The sequence below is a fragment of the Vulpes vulpes genome, chromosome 1 (assembly GCF_048418805.1).
Source record: "Vulpes vulpes isolate BD-2025 chromosome 1, VulVul3, whole genome shotgun sequence".
Classification (NCBI taxonomy): domain Eukaryota; kingdom Metazoa; phylum Chordata; class Mammalia; order Carnivora; family Canidae; genus Vulpes; species Vulpes vulpes.
In genome coordinates, this window is record NC_132780.1 from 113,000,450 (window position 1) to 113,022,168 (window position 21,719).

Consider the following 21,719-nt stretch of genomic DNA (forward strand, 5'->3'; position numbering starts at 1 on the left):
AGGTTAGATCTTAATATGGTTAATACAAATTCATTAGACATCACACATGGCGGTTAGTTGTTTTTTTTTTAATTTTTATTTACTTATGATAGGCACACAGTGAGAGAGAGAGAGAGAGGCAGAGACACAGGCAGAGGGAAAAGCAGGCTCCATGCACCGGGAGCCCGACGTGGGATTCGATCCCGGATCTCTAGGATCGCGCCCTGGGCCAAAGGCAGGCGCTAAACCGCTGTGCCACCCCAGGATCCCAGCAGTTAGTTTTTTATACACAAAAAAAAGTACAAATAAGTGAGTAATTGCATCACCTGGGTGGCTCGGTTGGTTGAGTGTCAGTCAGACTGATTTTTGGCTCAGTCATGATCTCAGGGTTGTGAGATGTGGCCCTGCATCAGACTCTGCATAGGATGTGGAACCTGCTTGAGATTCTCTCTCTCTCTCTTCCTCTGACCCTTTCCCAACTCTCCTTAACTAGAAAAAAAAATTTTTTAGGTGAGTAATTAATATAATTAAATGAGTGAAAAAATAAATGAGAAAATGAGAAGAAAAGAGGAGGGAACAAAAAGCAAAAAAAAAAAAAAAAAGAAGAAGTAGTACCATCCCTAAATTTGAAAATCAAGAAAAAGAAAATAAATGACTGTAAAATATTGGAATGAAATAGGTAGATAAAAAGGATTTTGGAAAAGGGAAAAATTGAACCAAGCTGGGTGTCTGGGAATGGAAACCAAAGGGAACAAAAGAAAAAGCCCAGGGGCACCTGGTTGGCTCAGTAGGTAAAGCATGCAGCTCTTGATCTCAGGGGTGGGAGTTCAAGCCCCACATTGGGCATAGAGTTTACTTATTAAAAAAAAAAAAGTCTAGTTGTTGGAAGATATCTAGTTCCCCCAACAACAGCATGTCTAGGTTTTCTCAAAATTATGGAGGAATCACACATGCAGAGGGAAGGATGTCTTCAGCCTAGAGGGGATAAGAGAGCTGTCAGTGGGAAGAAAAACATAAAATATTGCTTTTAAAGGTATCCAGTGATACTTGTTCTCTTAACACTCTGTATATTTAGGGTCAATCTTGCTGAAAGAATATTTCACTAATATTATGTTATATGCTGTACAACAAAACACGACTTCATATTTTAAAAATCACATATTACATCTTGAGGCAGATATCAAAGAATTCAACTCTTTTATGAAGGGCATTATTATTTTTCCATTTAAAGGCTAATATTTAAACTGACTAGTTTTAGGGGCACCTGGGTGGCTCAATCAGTTGAGTGCTCAGATCATGATCTCAGAGTCCTGAGATTCAGCCCTGTGTTGGGCTCCATGCCCAGCAAGGGATCTGCTGGAGATTCTCTTTCTCCCTCTGCCCATCCCCTCCCTACTCTAAAATAAATAAGTAAAACTAAAAAATAAAAAACAAAAACAAACAGACTCATTTTAAAGAGGTTACATCCTTTGATGGAGGTTAAAAGTCTTGTTCTAAAAAAAATTCTTGAGATTAGTTGCATAACATTGTGATCATACCTAACCCTGATGAACTATACACTTCAAAATGTCTAAAATGGGGGCACCTGGGTGGCTCAGTGGTTGAGCGTCTGTCTTGGCTCAGGTTGTGATCTCGGAGTCCTGGGATCAAGTCCTGCATCAGGTTCCCCATGGGGAGCCTGCTTCTCCCTCTGCCTCTTTCTCTATGTCTCTCATAAATAAATAAATAAAATCTTTAAAAAGTAAATGTATAAAATAAAACGTTTAAAATGGTACATTCTATTATATATATTTTATAATTTTTTTAAATAAAAAAAAAACTTAGATCCTAGACCAAGATGGTAATGGTTCAGAGAGCAAGCACTTGCTTATACAAATTTATAATAAATTTAAGTTGCAAAATCTAAACACCTCTCCTAAAGCAATGCTTTTACATTTGTAAATACCTTAAAATTAGGCAATATAGGGAATTGTGAATGTAATAAGATAGTTGCCTAGGAGATCAAATTCTCTAAGCCAAAACAGAGCCTGCATCTAGAAGCCACTAACTACTGGTAGCTTGATAAATAAATGTCCACAAGACTTCAAACCTTAAAAATTCTTGGGATCCCTGGGTGGCGCAGGGGTTTGGCGCCTGCCTTTGGCCCAGGGCGCGATCCTGGAGACCCGGGATCGAATCCCACGTCGGGCTCCCGGTGCATGGAGTCTGCTTCTCCCTCTGCCTGTATCTCTGCCTTGTCTCTGCCTCTCTCTCTCTGTATGACTATCATAAATAAATAATAATAAAAAAAATTTTTGAAAAAAAAATTCTTGATTTTTGTGGTTTATCTCTAAGACCCAAATGCTAGAAATTCTGTGCATGCATATCTTGTATTCTACTCTCTATCCCCAGCGCTTTTTATTCCCTTTTTGTTAACCTATAACATCCAGGCATCTCCTACTTCTCTTCTCAAGGACCTAGGCAAGTACCTACAGCTCTTTGCTTCTTTCTGCCTTCGTCAATCATTGGGTCTCAGTTTAATTTCTCTGTTGTTTAAAAACATGTCACCAGTCAAATACTTAATTGGCAAAATGCAGCAGAAGCTTAATTGTGGAGAAAAAAATGATACCCTGAACTTCAGAGCAAATCAGTACGTTATGTGGACTGAACATAGGAAAATTCTCCTTTATAGAGCCCCCCTAGGACAACTGAGGTCTTGATGCTACCTATACACCAGGGCATGAAAAGGTTCAGCACCAATGAGGGAGAATTTCACACCATGAGAGAGGACGTTTGACAGATTTAGACAGAAAATAGGCAACTGTCAGTCCTGTCTCGCTCCCTTTCAGGGAGCCCTGCCCTGACTAGCCCAGGGAGTAGTAATAGATGCACCCATCAGGGAGAGAGCAGAGGCCTCTAATCTGTATCATGTAGATTATAAAGGGCAGGCACTTGCACTTTGTGTTGGTTTTTATGTGATGGAAACATTTAAATTATAAGGACTTATATTTGCCCTATCTCAGCCTTTTAAGAAATACAGGCTCACGAGTATCTCATTTATATATCACTGAGTGTGGTGGTTTGCAAGTGAAAGAAGCAAAATCCAGCCTGGCCCTCTTTATTACAAAAGCTGCCAATTCCAATGTCTAAGAAGGGGCTAAGTGGGGACCACTAACTCTTTTAAAGCATAGAGTGGGAAGTGCCATATGGGGAGAAAGTCTAGGGTCGGCAGATCTTCTGGCTTGCCAGGGGAAGCAGAGATATCTGCATTGTAACATGACATATTCTGACTTTCAAAGGTTGGCAACTAATTCAAATTTTTCAACACTCTGTGAAGGCCAAACTCCAAATAGTCATGGGCTATATTCAGCTTGCGGGTCCTCAAGTGGTGACCTCAGCTTTACATACCAAAGATTGAACAGCCAGAGGAGGGGCTGGGAGGGCGAGATAAGAAAGAAGGAGCTTTGGATATCTGTCCTATGGAATGGAAATTTGGAAAGAGATGCTTAAGGGGAAATTTTAGGAACTCTTCCAGGGTGATGAGTGGTATGACCGCATTGTAAACTGAAACACCTTCAGTGCTTTAAAAACCGGATTTGTACTTCTTTTTCTTTGGGATGTGGTAACATGCTAGTATTGGCTGTAAAGTAAAAGGGAACCAGCCTGGCTATATATGCTTACATTTATAAATGATAAATATTGTATAGCCAAGTTTTTGTGAAAAGATCATATTGGATTTCATGTCAGAGTTTATGATAAAATCACAGCTCTCAGGGATTTAGTGAGGCCTTCAAAGCCATTTAAATGCAGCAGAATGGTGTAATGCATCGCCAGGTTATTACCATTTCCAGCCAGCACCTTAACCCCAATGCAGAGGATAAGTGCAAAAAGATGGACTGAAACAATTCCAAAACACCTGCCGGTTTTCTGATGTCCGCCAGACACACATGTGCATACGTGTGTCACCGAAAAGGTATTTGCAACCAGAGTCTTCAATTTACCTCCAAACAGGGGCAGAAATCTTTATCATCTAATCAAACCACTAGAATAGATTTTTTTAAATAATAAATTTATTTTTTATTGGTGTTCAATTTGCCAACATACAGAATAACACCCAGTGCTCATCCTGTCAAGTGTCCCCCTAGAATAGATTTTAAAATCGGTCCTTAAATAGAGTGTCGTCAGAGAAGGCCACAACTGACACTGTCAGCTAGTTTACTCATTTAAATGCAGTTTTTAAATTTAGTTCTAGCAGTCTCCATAACACTATAAATATTGCTTGTAAAATCTGCAATCTACATCATGTTAAGTGAGAGAATGTAGTTTACAGAGGACAGCTTTGAAGTTAGCAAGACCAAGGTTAGATGGTGACCCTTCTACCTACTCACTGTGTGGCATCAGGTACCTAATTTAACCTACCTAGGAAAGGCATTTCCAGCTCTTTGAGATGGGGATACTACTCCCTACCTGATTAAGTTGTTAAAAATATTAAAATACATCTTAAAGTATCCAGCAGAGTGGAAACAATGAAATGTCTTCTGCCATTTTCTCTTAAAAATTAAGCTATTGCTTAAATCCAGCTTCACTGATTTCTAGAATCAGCTTTGGGTAGCTAGCTGTGAGGGGCTGAGTGTTCCCTAGGGGCAACAGCTAATTCAGGAAGTGAGAGTTAAACGCTAATAAGCTGATCAGAACTAACGGGACCAAGGGGACAAAAATAAAAAGATTGGACTCCAGGGCCTGCACAAGTGAAGATCTCTTAAAAGCTCCAAGCTTCAGGTTAGAACAATGAAGGACCACCCATTAAGTAGGAATGGACCAGAAGTAGATCAATTCTTTTTTTTTTTTTTAATTATTTTATTTATGATAGGCACACAGTGAGAGAGAGAGAGAGAGAGAGGCAGAGACACAGGCAGAGGGAGAAGCAGGCTCCATGCACCAGGAGCCCGACGTGGGATTCGATCCCGGGTCTCCAGGATCGCGCCCTGGGCCAAAGGCAGGCGCTAAACCGCTGCACCACCCAGGGATCCCCCAAGTAGATCAATTCTTGATGTAACTAAAGCCTATCACTGAATTAACTCAATTCCTGAGAATAGGTTAAGAGAATCTTAGCTTTTTATTATTCCAAACAGATTTTTTTTTTTGTGGATAGATAGATGATGATGATAGATAGATAGATAGATAGATAGATAGATGATAGATAGATAATCTCCTCTATGGATGTGGATATCATTACTCTAGTTTGCAAATTTCTAGTTTTTCATGTATACTATCTAGCACTCAATCAAAAATAATCATGGGTATGAAGAATCAGAATCCTATGAAAGAAAAAAGGCAAAGGGTAGCAATGATCTACAAGGGCTTAAGAGAGAAAGTTAAGTAACTTGGGAACAGTTTGATCCTTTCTGGTCTTGTTTTTAAAGCAGGGCTGCCTCATGGACATGTGACCTGAACAATGACTCGGGGCCCAGGGCTTATAGAGGCCCTCGGCTTGGCGTAGCCCTCGACTCTCACTAATTTGAACGTCTTCATGACTTTGAACATGGGACCTGGCATTTCCATTTTGCACTGTGTTCTGCAAATTATATAATTGCTATTTAGCTGTGTTAGGGTGGTACCAAAGAAGTGTACTCCACCCCAGTGCCCTGTGAATAATCAAATTTTCCAGTCAAATTTTCCAATCAGGACTATGCCCATCCCTGTGTGAGTAACAGGCTTTGCTCCTTTTAATATACTCAGATGATTATCTCTCCAGCTTTAGGTAGTTTACTTACATGCATGTACTACTATTCTTCTTGTACTCAAAGGGAACCTTTGGGGAATCCCTGGGTGGCTCAGTGGTTTAACACCTGCCTTTGGCCCTAGGCGTGATCTTGGGGTCCCGGGATCGAATCCCACCCACATCAGGCTTCCTGCATGGAGCCTGCTTCTCCCTCTGCCTGTGTCTCTGCCTCTGTGTGTGTGTGTGTGTGTGTGTGTGTGTGTGTGTCTCATGGATAAATAAATAAAATCTTCAAAAAAAATAAAAGATTCCCAGAATTCTCTCCCTATGCAACTCTCTCCTGTTCCATGCCCACCTTACAAACTCAGGGAGTCTATCTGGGCTCCCCATCCTGTGTCATGGCCTGGAAACTCTCAAGGAATCCGGGGTAATCATAGGGTCACCTTTCATGTTTCACATCTTATAGGAAGCATCTTCCCTGTCCTTCATTGCCTGATGCCCTGGGTCTTAAAAACAATTACATATCTTGTCTAGTTTTGTTGTTATTTCAAGTGGAATGATTTATCCCATCCTGTTAGTCCATTTTGGTTCCAAGCAGGAGTTCATAGTATTTTTTATATAGCCCCCAGATTGACACATCCCCAGTGTTCATCAGCAATAAATCCATAAATAAACTGTGATATGCTCATGAAATTAAATGCTATTACTGAAATAAAAATAAATGAAATATAATCACATTCAGCAATAAAGATGAATTTCACAGTGTTGAACAAAAGAAATCAGACATAAAATAATGTATGCTGTGTGACTCCAAAAACAAGCAAAACTAAGCCATTCTATCAGAAGTCAGGATAGTGGTTATCTGCAAAAAGAAGGGTGGGCGCGTTGTGACCTGGAGGGGACTCACAGGAAGCTCTGTGCCCTGTTATGTTCTCTACTTGGGTGATGATTATGAGGTGATTCTTTGTATTAATTACTGCTGTGCAATGTTTAGTGCACTTTTCTGTATTCATGATAAAGCATAGCACAGATGATATGAAAGTAACAGTAAAAGGAAACACATAACAAACAACAATAATATGTATTACTTTCACAAAATTCCGAATCCCAATGAGCACATTTGGAAAACATTTTTGTCAAGAGGTGTGTAACATCTTTGCCAGGAATATTCTAAAATTCCTGAGACGAAAGCTGTAAAATGACTTATTGAAGCAGAGTGGTTTTTGACATTGATATACATTGTTATGAAGTATGCTATATGTCAAGAAATCTCTCTGCTAAAACAAGCGACATTTCACCAAATTGTTTCCTTGTTTATGGAGATTTTAAAGTGTATTTATTTGCAATCATTTCCATTAGAATATTTTATGATGTATGGGTCCATTAAAATATTTAGTAAATGAACTAATACCTTACTTCTGGATTATTGATAGGTAGTTTGACATTCCCTTTGAAGTTCACAGGTACTGCTAAGAATAATTCTGTAGCCAGTTCAGCTCTGATGCCCAGATCCATCCACATCTGCAGCTTATGTGGCAGGGCTGGCGGCTAATAGAAAACATCGGCTCCGGCTTTATTCTACTATCAAATCATATGTGATAATGTCATGACCAGTAAGTTTTTGTTTTCAGATATGTGTTTGTACTGACAGTGCACCTAAAAAGTGAAATAGATATGAAGAACAAGAGAAATTCTAAATTCTCACCCTTCAGGAGTTTTGATATTATCAATTTGCCTTTGTCGCGCCTATAAAAAAAAAATCATACAAAAATAAATCTCTTTTTTTTATTACCATTATCCTTTGCATATAGAAGATGAAAACAGATCCTACACAAGCAAATTAGTGACAATACTAACTCAAATTATTTTGGTCTTGATAAGATGAGATATTTGGATTTGTATTATTTTGGGTTTTCAAAAAGATAACGTGTAATCCCCACTGTCTTTCCACTACAGATAATGAAACAGTTTGAGATGAGAGTAAAGGGAGGATATTTGAAACTAGAAACTCAGAATTGGACTATTCACCCCACCTCTTCTAGCTGTCACCTTAATTAAATTGCTAAATTTATTTAATAGGGCTATCATTATTTCCATCTATGAAATGATGAGAATTTTGACAACTATCTCACTGGGCAGTTAGGACTATAAGATGAGATGTTCTGTGGCTGAAAATGTGTGAATAGCACCTAGTCCACAAGCCCCTTGTGTTACGAAGTGTAAACTGAGACTCAGAGAAGTTAAGCGACCCACCCAAGGTCATGATTGATCAAATCCCTGGCATCTGTGTTCCCTTTTACTAAGTAAATTAAATCCCTCCTTCACATTCCATCATTGTACTGTCCCTGCCCCATGCCCTGCAGACTCCAGCTCCTGAGCTCAGAGAATAAGGTATTCTGAGTGGTGTGAGTGGAGGAGGCTTTCTGATGGGAAGGCTAGAGTCATTAACAGCACGGTTTGAATTTTCACTAAATAATGGGGCTGGATCGATGCCGGCAAACATCATATTCACTCTGAGTCTTCACAGCCTTTAATCATAACTGACTTATCATGAGCAAAATCTCTTCAACCACATTCTGTCACACAATTTACTCATATTTACTTGATGTGATTCTCAGCAATAAGAGGCAAACAACCTATTTTTTAACATAGATGGTGGAATTTTATTTATTTATTTATTTATTTATTTATTTATTTATTTATTTATATTTCAGTATGGTTGACACATAATGTTACATTAGTTTCAGGTGTACAACATAGTGATTCAACAGCTCTATACGTTATGCTATGCTTGCCACAGGTATAGCGATCGTAGAATTTGAATTGTTAGTTTCCAAATGTCCAATGGGGTCTAGATCTACTGGAAGCTCCATCCCAGCTTTTCATCCCAAGAGTCTTTACTTATTCACAATAAACAATAAACTTACTTCACAACTCACTCTCCCCACCCCCAAACACACACACTTCACATGTGGAAATATTTTTGGGTAATGAAGTAAGGCCACCAGGTGGAATGAAAAGGAGATCAGCGTTGATTAAAAATATATATGAGAGCTCTTTACAAGTTATGAGGTGTTGTATAAATTTAAGCATCTATTGAAATGGGGAAAGAAATCTATTGATTTGGATTATAAAACATTGTGTTGACTGTCTACTTCTATACTGTAGGCTATGGGAGGTGAAAAAATTAAAGTTCCATAAGAGAGAGGCTCTAACTTCATAGAACTCATAATCTCATTATGGAGAAATATGTATATCCATAAAATATCAGCAATTCTAGGCATTTTATGATCAAAGATGGTCTTACTTAGAATAGGAACTTAAGGAATTATGGGCTGGAGGAAATGTGACTTGAACTGGAATTATGCTTATGGCTCTGTTCTCTGACTCATGGAGGAAATCTGACTTGCAAGAAGAGAATATAAGACCAACAACCAGAAAAAAGCAGAGAGGCAAAATGGCAACAAAGAGAGAACCCTGACAGCATTCAAATCCCCATTTCTAATCCCTAGATTAGAAATGGCCTTTGTCCTCACCCTTTGTCTCACCCTTTTGTCCTCACCCAACATTTTTTTCTCATTACTTATGTTCCGATAAGATTTTTTTTGTTGGATTTTAATAACCAAGAGTGCTGAGTTGGGTTTTGGTAGCCAGGAGTGCTGTTCTTCATATACTTTCTCACTCCAAATTTTCTAACATGATATCCACCATTTTTTCCTCTTGAAGCCTAACTAAAAAAAAACAAAATCTTTTTTTCTTTTTAAAATTTTATTTATTTATTCATGAGAGACACACAGAGATAGGCAGAGACACAGACAGAGGAAGAAGCAGGCTCCTTGCAGAGAGCCCAATGTGGGACTTGATTCTGAAACTCCAGGATCATGACCTGGGCCAAAGGCTGATGCTCAGCCACTTGAGCCACCCCGGTGTCCCAAAAAGGCAGAACCTTTGCTGTTATAACATATTCTTTTGATTTATCAAGTAAGAGAAGAGTAGAAACAATAGTCAATTCTTAAATAAAATGAAAGAAAATGGACGCACAGACGTGTGTTCAATAAAGCTTTCTTTCTTGTTCACTCCCCACAGTCAGAGTCTTGTCAGGAAAACTATTGCTCTTTTGAGTATGAATTTCAAATTTCTCAAATTGATGATGTCATGACCCCAAAATAAAAATACCATTCCCTCTGGGCTGCCTGTTGGGAACGAAGTCATAGAGACAAAGGGTGACCAAGGTACTGAATCAATATAGACAGCTTCCAATGAAAAAACTATAAAATAATTTCAGAAATATGTGCTGAGTCCTTATTAAACCTGCACTTGAGGATTCTGTGACACTGTGGAGTTTGATACTTCTGTGGTTAGCTAACTCAGCCCAGGACACACTTACCTATAACCATAGCCCTAAATCCTCCTTAGTAATAATAAGGCCATGATCTTCAGATTGTGATGGTCTCAATAGAATCCTATAAAGTCCCAGACCTATTAAAACAGAAGTGTTCTCTCTGCAAGAGCTAAGGCAAATAGAGCTAAGAGGCACACCTTTTATTTTAGACCAGCTGCTAACTTTGATTCTCATCTCAGTGTTATAGTTACTAGATGTCAAAAACATTTGCTCCATGTTTGCTTCCTTCCCACTACTAAAATTTGAAAAGGAAATTCATGTTTTTCTTATCCAGACTTGGAAAAAAGGGTATAGAAATAAAGAAATATGACTGCCTTTCCCTATTAAGAGTAAAGTAAGGGAGTGAAACAGTGATTACATCTTCTAATCCTTCTTGTGCAGGGCCCATCTGAGAGTGTATCATCCTGAATTCAGTTGCTGATCCCCAGAGAAATGATCAGCAATGGCACCCAGTAAAGATTTGTTCTATTTAAGTGGCAAAAATGCTGATGAGAGGAAAATTTTTATGACTAAATACAATAATTTGATTTAATAATTATTTTTGAAGGAAAATTATTAACTGAGTGGTGTGAGGAAATGGAAAAGTCTGAAACATGGTCTCTACCCTCGAACATAATATAACTGGGAGAAAGGAAAAAGCCAAAACATCTAAGGAATGATAAGAGATAGTGTATAATCAGCTTCATGGAAAAGCTGAATACATAATCATGAATAAATACTGGCAATATACATTTTAGAATTTTTAACTTCTCTGGGTTTCAGTGATTTCACTGATAAGATGCCAGCAATAACCTGCCCAAAGTCAGGATTAAATGGGCTAAGGTATAAACTGCTGATGACGTTTCGATATACAACAGATCCTCAATATGCGTACTATTATTGCTCATTGACTTTGTAACACACTATGCTATCACCCCTAAGCAATTGAATGTGAAAACTCTAACTCTGTTAAAGTAAGATTATTGTTCAATAGAGTAAAGATTATTGCACTGGACAATCTATGTTAAAAGAAATAAGACATAGACTCAGAAACTTAAATGTAGTCGAATAAATTTCTGACTGTAGAGAAGAGAACAGAGAGTGAGTTGATCCATATTTCAGGGTTTAAAGAACCTGAAAGAAGTCAATTAACTGATCAGAAACAGATTAACTAGGATATGCTTAAAATGAACACAGCTGGTGTTCAATAAATATTTGTTGTGGGAATAAAACAAAGAATGAGACAAGAGACCTTCCTGAATGTGGAACCAATGATTTGAGGGGCTACTTGAATTTCAGTCCAGGCAAATAACAAACCAGTAGCTGCAGCCCCTCACATTTGATGGCTGAGGTTGCCCCTGAGAAATACACGAAGTAAGGAAGAGAATGCACTAGCTTAGGCAACATCGCTTCAGAAGACATAACCTGGTTCATCTTCAAAACAGGTGACAAATCTAAGACACTTGTCTAAAAATTCTGGCATCGTCACTGTCTGCGTGTGGGGCTACAGAGCCCAGCCAGGAGGTATAGGGCTTGTCTCAGTCACTAAACAGAGAGAGTAGGCCTTAGATTTGTATGTAGAAAGATCTTATGAGAGGAGGTATTGGAAATGGAATGAGAAGTCTGATCATTATTTTAAGCTCAGTGAAGCAGAATGGGATAACAAGACTGGTGTTTGTCATTTTAGATGTTTGTCTTTGCAAGACTTTTTTTTAGATTCACAACGTTATTTGTGACAATGTAAGCAATTCTTACCAGTTGCACCTTAATCTGAACTACGGATCAACGGTACAGACCTAACCATGAATTTTCCTCTCGGTATCTTTTTTAAATGAAATTAGAAACCTTGATTGAAGCTGCTTGGAAAAATAGGTGAAGTAGTATTTTTAGATGGTAAATTTGGGTGAGATGAGATTTTAAAAATATGAATCTGGTATTGTTATGTAATCATTTGATTCAGGAGAGTTCAACCTTCCTTGTTTACTTCCTTTTTATTTTGCCTGTAAGTCAGTAAGTAAAAAAAAAAAAAAAGTAAAATGGAAGTAAGAGAAAAAACATTTAAATAGTAAGATAATTCCATTCACCATTACACCCTTGTAATCTGTGCTAGTTAAATACAGTGAAAACAAAAACTATGAAATGTGTGGCTTGCTAATCTCTGTTATCTAACGTATAGCCCAAGATCTCCCAGTTAGTGGGAAGGCAAGGGCAGAGAGATGGAAGGACAAGCAATGGGATCAAACTAAAATAGTCAAGAAGGGCAGGGCTGTGGGTAGCTCTGCAAACTGGAGGCAGACCTTTCACACCCACCTGACCCTTTGTGGGAGATATGGTCACAGATATATCTCAACTGAAGATTCAGGCCTTCTAAGCAAACTCCAACCTGCCAACCAGCAGCAATTTATCCTCATAGAGAAGAGGTACAAAGTCTTGTAAAATGAGCACTTTTTCTTTTTCTTTAAAAAAAATATTTTCGATTCAATAATGGACAAATGCCAAGGAAGTCACTAAATTCCTTTCATCTAGTTAAAGTGTTTAGAACCTCAATTAGCCTAATACGTGGAAGTCTCAAATTTTAGAATCAAACCAATACAGATTACGTGAGACTTTTGCAATTTTGTGTCAAGTCCGTGAGCTTCAGTTGCTTCATCTCTACCTGGAGGATAAAAACTAGCCAGCTTGAAGATATGCTGAGAGTTTGAAATGAGATAACACGTGTACCTACTTAGAATACTGTCTGCCAAAAAGTAAGGACTCAGTAGAGGTAACTGTAATTATTATTTATACTTCTCTTAAAATATGTATTTTTAAGCTTTGTTTCTAGATCTCATCTGAAGCTAGGACAGGTTGTAGCAGAGACACAGACTTTCACATCTACAGCTTCAATTATCAAGGAACTAATTACATATTTCTAGACTTACATGGCACATGGCCTTTACTTACTACCACCTTGAATTTTAAAGGTATTACATTAACATGAGCAAAGCAACATTGATTTCTAACAAGTTTACTATAATCACACACTTGAGTCCTATGTAAACACAAGTAAATATGTAAATGATGTGTTATTATCCCAAAGGGAAAAATAAGAAGTGATAGATTGAATTTTCAAGTACTTGTTTATTTTCAAATGACAAAAAATTTAAGCCACAATATTTAAATAACTGTTAAAAAAAAAAAGAAGAAGGCCAGATCATTCAATCATTAGACATCACGCTGGATACTGTTAGACAAAATCCAAGGACATATTTTCAAGTCATAAATATTAATAAGCCAGGTTTGACTTCAATTTTTAACGTGATTGAATCAGCCAGATGTTCTTCCATTTATTTCTGTTATTTTGATTTCTGCACAGGTATTCATTCTACCATAAAAAAAATGCCTTCAAAGATTGTGAAAATATCACTAGAAATTGAAAGATAGAAATAAATGGAATGCAGAATGATTCCTGATCCTTTTATTGGCTCCCATCTACTTTGGCTCTATTAAAAATCCCATCCAGATGTCAACATTTAATTTTGAGAAGGTATGCGAAACAGTAGGTCAGGTAAAGGAACCACTGAAGGACCTGATGATATTCAGTCTCCATTACTGTACTGTCCTTGTCTCTCTCCAGCAAGCATAGAGAATCAGCAGCCCTGGCTAAATATTGTACCCCCCGCCCCGCCGCCACCCCAACATCCATACACTGCATGAAGGAAAAGAACGTCATTATGGTATTTGTTGAAATGCAACACAACTTTCAAAACTCGGTGTTGAAAGATGCAGTAATTACTGACCAAGCATGTCTCCTGTTTGGTTTTTCTTGTTCCTTTATGTGCAGGAACTCATCTCTCTGTGACGGGCCTTGACTGTGTTTGTCTTCTTTACCTCTCTCTCTCTATCCAGACAAATTAACAAGAGAAGAACAAACAGAAGTAACAGTAACATATACATGGGAGACACTCAGGGAAATGAGTGACTCTCAGGGAAGTGGCTTAGAATTCTGTGTTGAATGCCATCTTCAGCTAAATCAAAGAAAGAAGGAGTTACGGAAAGGTGATTGGGAAAATGTATGGCAACCAGGAGCAAGGCTGTGCATGCAGATTTAAGCTGCTGCCTTCTCTGACTCTAAGATTCTGTGATTGGCAATCATCCTTCTCTTCCATATCCTTACAAATGAAGACCCTTACAAAGGGGAGAGAGCCTTATGAAAGGGTAACTTCTATTCTGTTTGCAGAGCTTCTCCTGCGTCTGTTCTTTCTCAAAATATTCCTTCTGCCAAAAATGTATATTTGGGGGTGGCATACTCTAGTCCCCTACACTCGGAGTTTGGGATGGCCTATTCTGGTCTCCTACATTTTCATGAGATAAAAATCAAAACATGACAGATGGGGAAAGGCAGTGACCGGAAGAAAAAATATTGATTACAGGCAGGATAAGGACCAAAAGCAAATGGTTACAACAGAAACAAGTACACATTACAAGGACTCAATATATAGTTATAGAATGGATATTTCATTTTGATCTCACTAGTAACCCAATAAAATATGGTTTTTTATTCCTCATAAATAAACAGAAAAATTGATCTTGGAATAGATTGTGTAAATTGTCCCGCAGCAGAAAAGTAGCAAATTGGAATGAAAACTAACATCGATTTGGAAACAAAGCACACATTCTTGCCAGGATGTCACACTTGCCTTCCCACTGGTCTCTTTCTGTGTATGTATAGTTTGCTCACTCACTCTCCATTTTAACATTATTTCTATCTCCTTTGTCTCTTACTCCCTTAAAAAAAAAACACTATGCAAATGTTTAAAAATTTGCTGTGATTATAATAACTTTTTATGTTCTTTGGTTCTTATTTTAAAAAGAGATTGAAGGACATAGGAGAAAATGTTAAATTTCTTTTATGAAAGAAATAGAGTAAGACCAAGACCCTATAATTTTTTTTTTTCTCCCCTGTGGATCAAGTCAATGAAAAAAAAAAATGTCTAACCCTTCCTCTAACCTAAAACAATGCCTCACATTTTACTGCTACCAGCACTTCAAATCAAAGCAGCTCACATGTTTGAATGTTTATACTCAAGTAACTAACAATATAAAAGGAAATACAACAGATGTAGGAACAGACAAGATAAAGCCATTTTTAGCTAATTACTTTTTTAAGTGGACACTTATTTTTAAGCCCATTCTGCTGCATTTATCCTGGTCACCCCAAAGGCAAGGAAAGAAGGAAGAAAAAAGGAAGCAGGAGCCATCAGAGGAGAGACAACAGATAAAAGTCTTAGGTCAGATGAGGATGGGGCAGGGTGTTGGGGGGGGAGTCGAGAATGGACTTGAGAAAATAATACTTTATATAAGGAGGATTCAGATATATACTTTTTTTTTTTCTCAGAAAGATGTAAGGGGAGAACACAGAGCCCCAAAGCATCATAAGTCTCCTGCCTCCGCAGGAAATCCATTTCTGTCGGCAGAGCTTCCTCTTTACAATTTACCCTTGGTGACGAAGGTCTGCACATCTGAGCCAGACTTCACCTGTACTTTTCTGCTTCCTCTACTTCCCGCAGGTGAGAGATACATGAAAGGATGAAAACCATAGAGACGGTTCAGCTCGCCTTTACTCTAGTTTGTAATGCTTCCCTTCACTTCTTCCTTCGAAACTGAATTAGGAACTCACCTCTTTCCAGAAGTTTTCCTTGATGAGGTACACTCCATTCTAGTCTGTCCTTCTGCACGTCCTCCCTCACATTTGTTTAGTCCATTTGTGCTAGATAATTTAGAATGTTTTAATATAGGATCGTAACACCAGCAGGGCACTTAGGGTGGGATTTAAGTTCCTTTCTGGTAATCTTTCTTATTTTGATCAAATAGGGACTGGAGAGGTTAGGCAGCTTGGAATAGTCACACAGTCAATTAAAGGAAAATTTATGGCACCCAATCCCCATGCGAGGACCCCTTCTACTATATTACATTGTTTGACTTATTTATTCTTCTGAAATAATTAATGACTGCATTATATTTTGGAGATTTGAAAAGAATCCTTTCATCATTTTTTTAAGATTTTATTTATTTATTCATGAGAGATACACAGAGAGAAGCAGAGACATAGGCAGAGGGAAAAGCAGGCTCATTGTGGGGAGACCGATGTGGGACTCGATCCCAGTACCCTGGGATGATGACCTGAGCAGACACCCAAACACTGAGCCACCCAGGTGCCCCTCCTTTTGTCATTATTAAGCTTTGTGCACTTAAATAGCCCTGCATTCTATTTGGTATAAAATTTCATACTTAATGCAAAATTCCATGTTTCAAGTATAGCTGAGAATCCTAGCATCCACAAAGCCAAAAATTCCAATAACACTATTTCCTCCAAACTCTCGTTAGAAGAAAACATTCAAGACATATATTTGTCTTAGATAAAATAACACATACACATACAGAATTAAAGGACCTTACACCCTCCCCAATCTGAAAAAAATCTTAAATTGAAATATTCTTTACCTTGACTTCACAAAAAGACCATTCTCAGCCCTTTGCTAACAACCATAGCTATGACTACCAAAATTTATAGAGCACTCCTGTGTGCTGCTATGCACTATGCTAGTCATTGAGGGAAGAAGGGGAAAAGAGAGAGGAGGGTGGGGGAAGAGAAGAAGGAGGGGGAGGAAAGGGAGGAAAAGGAAAGATATAGATTTGCTGGTTAGTGGACAGAGGGACATATAATCAGATTTTTCATAGAATACGGAAAGCAGGGATGCCTGGGTGGCTCAGCAGTTGAGCGTCTCTGCCTTTGGCTCAGATCATGATCCTGGGGTCCTGGGATTGAGTCCTGCATCAGGTTCTTTGCGAGGATCCTGCTTCTCCCTCTGTCTGTGTCTCTGCCTCTCTCTGGGTGTCTCTCATGAATAAATAAATAAAATCTTAAAAAAAAAATAATACAGAAAGTGATGGCACTGAGTCAACGGTACCCTCCGTGCCGTTGATATGTCAGTAGAGCACTCAGTCCAATCTGAGTAGTCAGAGAGAGGGGCGTTCTGGAGGACTGCACAGAATTCTTAAAGGAAAAGGGAAAGAAAAGTAGGAAGGGCATCCTACACCAAGCAAAGAACTGGAATAACGTGTCGTATGCAGCGAGCCAGCAGCGATTTGAAGTTACTGGAATATAGCATGTAAGAGCAGTGGTTTGAGGTTTGGGAAACAGATTTGAGCAAGTTCTAGAGGGCCCTTCCTTAGCTTTGAGAGTATTACGTGGAATTAATGGGAATATCTGCACTCATCTCTTTGTTACCTTATAATTATTGTATAAAGAGTTGTTTCTATTTCCCCAGCTTTCCATCACCATCAGCACTTCTCATAAAAAAATTAAAGTGAAAAAAAATTACAGTGAACATATAGGAGATGTGGCTAATCTTCAGATTCTTTCAAAGAGAACTGTCATTAAATGCATGCATTAAATGTTTTTATTTTTAATTAATTAATTAATTAATTTTTTGCATTAAATGTTTTTAGATGGAAGACTTAACCCAGAAAGATATGGAAACCCAAGTGACTATTCCTAACAGCCAAAGTGACTATTTATATGTCTCCCACAGAGAAACCAATTTCGACCTTGTAAACATAGTGGTCAATATTTCTTTTGGTCACAATGAAACCTGGCAATGTCTTGCTTTTTCAGTTGCTTTTTTTAATGAACAAATCTCAGCTAAAGCTTTTGGAAAGTTAGAGAGGTCCCTCCCAACTATGAGGCAGCCATGTAGGCCTGGAGCCCTCTGTTTTTTTGTCTGTTTGTTTTGTTTTTTATTATGTATGTATGTATGTATGTATGTATTTATTTATTTTTATTTTTTTTTATTGGAGTTCAATTTGCCAACATATAACACCCAGTGCTCATCCCAACAAGTGGCCCCCTCAGTGCCCATCACCCAGTCACCCCATCCCCCCGCCCACCTCCCCTTCCACTACCCCTTGTTCGTTTCCCAGAGTTAGGAGTCTCTCATGGTCTGTCACCCTCTCTGATATTTTCACTCATTTTCTCTCCTTTCCCTTTATTCCCTTTCACTAATTCGTATATTCCCCAAACGAATGAGACCATATAATGTTTGTCCTTCTCCGATTGACTTACTTCACTCAGCATAATACCCTCCAGTTCCAACCACATCGAAGCAAATGGTGGGTATTCGTCATTTGTAATGGCTGAGGAATATTCCATTGGATACATAGACCACATCTTCTTTATCCATTCATCTGTCGATGGACACCGAGGCTCCTTCCATAGTTTGGCTATTGTGGACATTGCTGCTATAAACATCGGGGTGCAGGTGTCCCGGTGTTTCACTGCATCTGTATCTTTGGGGTAAATCCCCAGCAGTGCAATTGCTGGGTCGTAGGAGCCCTCTGTTCTTGATCCTCTTCTAGGCCCAATGATTATTTTCAGCCTTTGTAAAATGTGCAATCAACAAAACCCAAATCAAGAGACTCCACAGCAAGCACCTGATCTCAAGGGGTCTACGATTTCTTTCCACTCCACAAAGAGGACTCCTTTCAAATCCTCTATTCCATATCACACGTGCAATCTCAGGCCTCTTCGTGTGTTCACTTCTTCGGCTTTCCTGAGGAACATGCCCTGCTCCTGCCATGCTGGGATAACTAAACACATTTTCCTTCAAAAGGCCACTTTTTTCTAAGCTCCAAGCTTTATCCCAATCAGCACCCATCAACTTTTGAGTATTTCTGGATGTTGAGGCCTGGGCTGGTGGGACCCACCAATGCAAGAAGGAATCGCGGCCCGGCTCACCCCGAGGTCCTGATCAGGTTCGGGGAGACCAGACTAAGGGACGTGCAACGGCTGGAAACAGTGGGAGACGGGGTGTAATTAAGTGCTGAATGTAACACTGACTGTAAGTGCACAGTTCCTCACTAATTACCAATTGCTTTAAGGAATTAATACTTAACTTCGGGGATTTCAATCACAATTTCTTTATAAGGCATTAATTCTTGTAACCAGCAATTCGATTCATTTCAAACCCTAGTTTTAGCGCATTATCAGCATTGTTCTCAGAAATGTGGCTCTTTGTTTTTTTTTTTTTTTTTTTTCTTTTTTCCATTAAGCAATTAATTTAAGTCCTGATTGTTCTGACCTCCAGGGCCTGTTCGGGGGTGCTTACTCCTCAGACATAATTTAATTTTTCAAATGAATTTTATTTTTATTTTTATTTTTGGCTGGCGTGGGATTCCGAGGGGAAGAAATCTGCTTTCTCCTCAGAAGCAGGAAAACAGGAGACCCTTGGGTTCCTTGTAGACCCACTCTCCCCTCCAGTGCTGGGCTTCCTGCCAGGCTTCTTACCCTGTTTTCCTTTTTTTTTTTTTTTTTTTTTTTTTAAGATTTTATTTATTTATTCATGAGAGAGAGAGAGAGAGAGAGAGGCAGAGAGACACAGGCAGAGAGTGAAGCAGGCCCCATGCAGGGAGCCCGACGTGGGACTCGATCCCAGGTCTCCAGGATCATGCCCTGGGCCAAAGGCAGGTGCTGAACCGCCAAGCTACCCAGGGATCCCCCTACCCTGTTTTCCTTAATTCTCTTTTATCTCCTGTCCTTTCCCTCTTCCTGCCTCCCCTGCTCCCCCCCACCCCCCACCCCTTCTCCTAACTTGTGTTGGTCTGGCGGTACCATCTGCAGAGAGGATTTCCTCAGCTGGCACCCCTTCGGATGATGGGGAATGCTAACCCTGCCTCTCCTGCCAGCAGGTTGGAGATGGGCCCAGCAGGGATTACAGCCTCCGAGCACAAACTCAGTTCATCTTTTGAGGCAGCCAGCAGGTGCGCTAGAAGGATTGCAAACATATTTTTCAAATGTGCTTCCAGACAGAGGCCTCACTGCCTCCTCAGATCTTCCCCGAGCTTTCCTGGGCATTTACCTGCTTCCCTGGGAAGGCATGCAGGGCCCTGGCAAGCGACCGCAGGCAGGCATAACCGTATCCAAACCTGCTTTTTGCTTCCCTCTAACCCATAAAGAACTGGCCACTAATGTGCATGACATGACACTTACCTCCTTATCTGCAGGTGGTAGGGAGTCAGAGGCAAGTGCAAGTTACTTCCCTTCCTGAGTTCCAAGCCCTCCTCTATGAGAAAGTGACACCCCCACGATGGCTGCCTGTAGGGATTCACATGGCATGAAGGCCTGGACTTCCTGGCTTCCAGTCCCTGTTCTGCCTCTTGGCTGGAGGGCCAAAGCAGGTTGTCTAACTTCTCTGTGTTTCAAGTTCCTCTTCTGTCAAACTGGAAGAATAAGAGTAGTTCCCTCCCAGACTTTGTATCTCAATCGGTTGAATCCTGTAATCCATATACCAAACACTCCAAGGGTATTGACGTTTGTTGTTTAAAGTAACCCGCACACGGTAGACACTCTGTAAATGTAACCTTGTCTTTCTGTTCATTTGTACCTAGTGAGTGGAGGGTAAACTGCCACAGTGTCAACTGGGATGTGTGGCTTCTTGTGGCCAGAGCAGGACAAGTTCCAGCCCTGCTCTACCATTCAAAGGCACTGTATTTACCATCAGTAGAAAAATATGTTCTGTGGCCTGATAAACCATGGCAATGTGCACTGAAGGATTCCCAAAGAGGGCCCTGGAAACACTGAAAGGTGGTCAAAATAGGACAAAAATAAGTGCCACCATCAAAAGCATTTTTGCAGTGCTCCATGAGCTCTTGCATGGACTGCACAATTAGGAAATTTTGATCTGATGAAAACAAAAATACCCAAGAATACCCTAACAATTTATTATTTTCTTATGTTTAGATTTTATTATTTATTCATGAAAGACACACAGAGAGAGAGGCAGAGACATAGGCAAGGGGAGAAGCAAGCTTGGGGCCCAATGCAGGACTTGATCCCAGGACCCCGGAATCACGCCCTGAGCCAAAGACAGATGTTCAACCACTGAGCCACCCAGGCGTCCCTACTCTAACAATTTAGAAGGAGGACATGGGGCCAAATGGATTCGGAAAGGCTCTGCCATTGTGCCACCTTCGACAGGTCAATAGAAAATAAAATTGGGGAAATGGACAGAAGAAGATAGTTTTTCAACCTAGAAGGAGGGTTCAAGAATGGTTTTGACTATGAGAACATTATTAGATGGACAAAACTGATGGTAGGGAACTAACACTACAACCCCCAGGAAGTGTCCCACACTCTGATTGCTGAAGTTTAGAGGAGCAGCTTCTTTTCTAAATGAAACTCATCAAGACCTAAATGGCTCAGATGATGATGGTGATGGTAACGATGAGGCTGATAGATGGCTGATGTGTATCAAGTCCTGGTATACATCAGGCATAGTCCAAAAGAGGTTACATACATTATCTCACCAAATCCTCTCAAATGACCTCGTTGAATCCTATTACAACCTTAATGAGCAGAAACTATATTTCTTTCCATTTCACGAAAGAAGTTATTCAGAAAGTTAAGGAACAAGCAGCCAGAGGGTGATCCCTGCTAGTAAGAAGGCAGACGATGCAAATCCAAAAGCACTTTGCAATGAACTTTGAAAGCAATTGAGTTAGGTCAGATTTTGTCGGTAGCTGGAGTTGCCTGTAATATAAAAGTCTGAACACTCATTAATTTTTATGGTAGTGGTATGAACTTAAATACCAACTACCTCCTTATTTGCAAAGTCATATAAT